Source organism: Montipora foliosa, chromosome 3, assembly GCF_036669935.1.
Source record: "Montipora foliosa isolate CH-2021 chromosome 3, ASM3666993v2, whole genome shotgun sequence".
NCBI lineage: Eukaryota > Metazoa > Cnidaria > Anthozoa > Scleractinia > Acroporidae > Montipora > Montipora foliosa.
This window is the reverse complement of record NC_090871.1, coordinates 59763801-59768800: the sequence shown is the minus strand read 5'-3', so window position 1 is coordinate 59768800 and position 5000 is coordinate 59763801. Positions and strand designations below refer to the sequence as shown.

At 41.8% G+C, this 5000-nt stretch overlaps 1 long non-coding RNA gene across 1 annotated transcript in view; it reads right to left on the bottom strand.

The window, feature by feature from the left end:
* Positions 1 to 3746: 3746 nt before the first annotated feature.
* LOC137997831 (uncharacterized) overlaps positions 3747 to 5000 on the bottom strand; it is a 1983-nt gene continuing 729 nt past the window's right edge. The window contains exons 1-3 of the long non-coding RNA XR_011122610.1: positions 4924 to 5000; positions 4625 to 4713; positions 3747 to 4537 (exon numbers count right to left, since the gene is read on the bottom strand). The exon at positions 4924 to 5000 is cut by the window's right edge and continues 729 nt beyond it. This is a non-coding gene — a long non-coding RNA (uncharacterized lncRNA). The remainder of the gene's footprint in view (positions 4538 to 4624; positions 4714 to 4923) is intronic.

Genomic DNA, 5000 nt, shown 5'->3' with positions numbered 1-5000 from the left:
GAGTCCGTACCGCTTTTTTGACGGGTCCGGACACAATTTTTTTCTGTCGTGTAAACGGCCTTTATGGCCCTGCAGAAACTCCAGTGTTTCTTACAAAAGTTATGAGTCCGTACCGCTTTTTTGACGGGTCCGGACGCAAATTTTTCTGTCGTGTAAACGGCCTTTACGTAACTGGTTCAAGCTGTATGCTGCTACCGGGCATGCGTAATTCCTCTAAAACAAAATGGCGACGAATATTTTCCTCCGAGAATATATCAACTGAATAAGAGACTCAACTTCTTCGTCCTTCCAAGTGGAGCAAGACTCCTTTTCCTGTGAATTCTCGCCAGCCGCCATGTTGAAATCAACAGCACTCTTGACCCCAGAGCTCCGCGGATTTTTAGTGCGCATGCGATCAATGAGGTTATTGAGCAAGGTGACGTAAGTTGTCAAGAGGAGTAAAGTCATCCGAGACAGAAGCAAAAAAATGGTTTAAAAAATCCGGTAGATGTGAGGTCCGTACTCTTTTCTTGTCGGGTCCGTACCCAATTTTTCTGTCGTGTAAACGGCCTTATAGACGACGGTGAACAGAGGGGAAAAAAGTAAACGGTCTTAGATCTTACTCTCCTGATACGTCGTTTGCTTTTAATTTAGTAACCCCAACAGAGGTGAAACTAGAAATTTCTCGCATACCCAATGATAAATCTCATGGCTAATATTCATGTCCAACGCAGATATTGAAGTGCGCGTCGAATGTTATCAGCGATAGTCTTGCAGAAATTATAAATCTATCTATTTTGACCGGAGTTTACCCGAACAAGTTAAAGATGGCAAAGATTATTCCTGTCTTTTAAACAGATGATAATACTGATCCAAACAATTATAGGCCAATTTCTTTGCTGTCTAATTTTAATAGAATCTTTGAAAAATTGGTTTTGAAGAGAATGGAATCTTTCCTTGAACAAAATAATCTACTTTCTCCATCTCAATATGGCTTTCGTAAAACACTTTCAGCTCAGCATGCAATTTTGGATATTGTAAGTACCATACAAACAAACATGGACAAACGCTTATTCGCGTGCGGAGTTTTTATTGACCTAAAGAAGGCTTTTGATACGGTACATCATAAAATTCTACTGCATAAGTTGGATCACTATGGTTTCCGTGGTGTCATCAATAAATAGTTTTCTTCTTATCTACAAGGCCGAATACAAACAACTCAAATTGATTCGTACCTATCTTCTAGAAAAGATACTACTTGTGGTGTACCGCAAGGCTCCGTCTTGGGCCCACTACTTTTCCTAATCTATATTTATTAATGACATTCAAGATTCTTCTGAAAAGCTTAAGTTTTTCCTGTTTGCTGACGACACGTGCTGCAAACCCACGAAGTCATTAAAAAATTGGCTCGAGAGGACTGTGGCGTTAGACGAGGGGATTCCCAAACGGAACAAAACGAAATGAACAATAACCAAAAGCACCAACCCTACTCTCGACCCCGCACCACTCACCATGAACTAAAACAGAAGCATTTTAACAAGGAATGCAAACGGTTAAAAAATACTCCTATACTATTAGTAATCTCGGATTATTGAAGTGTGTTCGACATTGGCTTTGGAAGCAAAGGAGAAGGCGGGTAATATTGGCATCGAGGCTGACATCTCTACTTAGGGAGCATTTTGACTCCACTACCCAATCAGACACAGCACGACTAACTCAATCACAACAGAACTTTGTACATACATGGGCGACATGTAGGACAGCAAGCGTCACAAGCCGGTTTATTTTGCTTACCATATGCATACAAATTCCGCTCCAGCATAACAATACGTTAGCATACTTGATGGTACTGACCTCTTAAGGACGTTCGCGCGAAAATTTTTCAACATTGATTTTTTTCTGAAACTTTTAACACTGTAAGATAATGAGTGAGTTGTGTCAGAAATGTAAAAAAAATGGGGGGTCACCGACTTCGTTTTGGAGAGAACATGCCCGGAAAAACACCCAAAATGTTACAAAATCGGGCTTCGTTAGCGTATAAGGCCAGTGTCTGTAATCCCAAATATATTGCAATTAAATCTTTGAAGTGAAATCTTCTCTGCCAAATATTGTTTAAGTGGACTTATTAAGTGAATTTAGTCAACTGGTGAGGTTCCTTAAAGATCAAGTTCGCGTTTAGCGACCACAGTTTCACGCGCCTTGCAGCCGCAAGATGGCAGGATTCGATGTCCCGTGAGCAGAAATCTTGAAATTTTTTTAACTTCCCACATTGCTTTTTTGTTCATTTTTGGACAACGTGGAGACAATTGTAAATAAAATCCGTTTCTGGAAAGAAAAATAGGGGTCACCGAACGTCCAAGACCGTTAAATCAAGTCAAAGCTATAGCAATGGCCTTTTGCCCTATCATTTCTTATTTTAGTACTCAGCGCGCGTGCTCGTGTATGACGTGGCGTGTGCATTTGCGTGCGCAGTAAGGATGCGCAGAAACAATTGGCGCGAACGTCTTTAACTTGAACATGTTAAAGGAAAAGGCCACTGGGCACCTGCCGGATACGAAAACCCAAAACCCTTCGGGAATGAGGGAACGTGTTCTCCAAACCATATGCAAGTACCACTACCCCATTGAGGCTAAGGGGAAAAGTTAACAAACAAACAAAAAAAAAAAGGAGGCGAAGAAAGCTGAACCTAGGCTGATTCAAATCTCTAACGGTTCACTATTTGTACGACAAGTTACCCATAATCCCCACCAGATAACTGGACCCAGTCCTCTGGTCCGTGCCGCCAAAATATCTATTTCTGCCAATTTCGCAGGCTACAACTGTCGGAAATAACATTTTCCATTTGACAGAACTGACCGGCGAGACCGGGCATTTGGCAGCAACTCTACAACGCCTTCAAATTAACACGCTTCGATGATGATATACAATGTACGCTCCTCCGGAAGAATACGAGAGATTATCATGCAAGTTTTCCTTCAAAATTGTTGCGTTGTCTTTGCAAAACGACGAGTCTGGCCGGCCAGATCTGATAAAAGGAAAGCACCGTCACACAGTTATTTGTTGTTGTATTCATCGTCACATCCATCACATGTCAAGAACTCCATTCCTTATTCTCAATTTCTTAGACTTCGACGTCAATGTAGTGATGACTCCGATTTTTCCAGCAAATCAGAGGAGATGTGCCAGTTCTTCGAAAAACGTGGCTATCCTGTCTCTGTGGTCAAAGCGGGCCATCATCGTGCCCAACAATTTGATCGACAGTCATCACTACAAACGTCACAAAAAGATAAGAATGACAGAATTCCATTCACCCTCACTTTCCATCCTCATAATCACGCAGTCAAAAGCATCATTCTTAGTAATTTTAAATTACTCCAAAATGATCCCGAGACTGGTAGAATCTTTTCGCAACCTCCACTTATTTCATTCAAACGCGACAAAAACGTAGGCACCTTTTTAGTCAGAAGCGCGCTCAAAACTAACGAGCAACCCGGCACTTTCAAATGCGCGCGCTCACGATGCAAAACTTGTCTTTTCATTGTTAACACTAGCAAAATATCGGGACCTAAGCGATCTGTTAAGATCACCGATCGTTTCACATGTACCTCCGCAAATGTCATTTATTGCATAACCTGTACGTTATGCAATAAATTAGACATTGGTGAGACAGGTAGACGACTAGGTGACCGATTCCGCGAACACCTTCGCGATGTTGAGAAAAATGACAAGGATGCATCTAAGCCAGTCGCTCCCCATTTTAATCTGCCTAACCACTCCAAAAAACACATGGCTATCTGCGGCCTTTCCCTACATCTAGGTACGACGGAAAGCCCCAAGAATCTGGAACAAAAATTCATCTTTCAAATCGGCACCCTTAATCCTCACGGTATTAACGAACGCTTTTCATTTAACTAATATATTCGTATTTTTCACGTTGCCATGTTACCACCAATAGCGTAGCTCCTACTCTACTATAAAAACTACACGTAACCCATAATCCCTTGATTCGCCCTGACGAAGGGCTAACGCTCGAAACGTCAGCTTTTAGAATCTCTGTACGGTGGCCAATTTACATTATCAACTCCGTTGATAAAACCAAATTTTTGTACACCGTTAGACAAGCCGAGATGTCATGAAGACGATGCATTTGCGTAAAGAATGTCTATTGAAAGTGTCCGTTGCCAAGAACCAGGGTGTCACTGGTGCAAATCAATCACGAGGGGAGCGATCCAACCTCGTTCCCGGGGCATTTCTTCGCTTGAGAAAAGCCCTGGGAACGAGGTGTGCATATGACATCGACCTAAACCAGGTGAGCCATCGATATGTCAGCGGAGTCTTGAAAGATGATCACTTCGTTTTCGCTCGCTCCTCGCTCTCTCGCTTCTGATCGATCGCGGCGAGGATTATTTCAGTGATAAAACGGTCAATCGGACCGGTCATTTTCGAGACGTTACAGAAAATTATCCCAGGTTGGGTCCTGTTGTTAGCGAAGTGATTTTCAGTCTTTCAACTTGCAGCTAACAAATTTCCGGCGCTCTTCCCACTGTCGGAACGGATCCTGTAACGGGTATAAAGCAAATTAAAGAAAAAAAAAAGAGAGTTAATTATTGAAAGTTCCACTTTGTAAGCGGCATATATGGCTCACCGGGTTTAGGTCGATGTTATCTCGTTCTTTCCGCATATGTCGTTCATAACCAAGATGCCCATGCGTGCATGACGTATTTTAAGATGTCGCTGAAAAGCAGACGAACAGAAAATGAAAACTGGTTAAAACCAACCCTACGCACAGGATACCCAAAATTATAAATTTCGTTCTCCTAACGTCCAACGCAATTAATTACTCTTCGATTCCATACCTAAATGAAAGCTAATTCTCAACTGATCCGTACACCGGCTTCAATTCTTAAATCCAACCTTAAAACAAAGTAATTTTTAATTAATTACCTCTTGAACGATAACAATTATCTGAAACGTACTCGTTCACGCAAGTTTAGTTTGTGAGTTTACTTGTCCAATCCCGT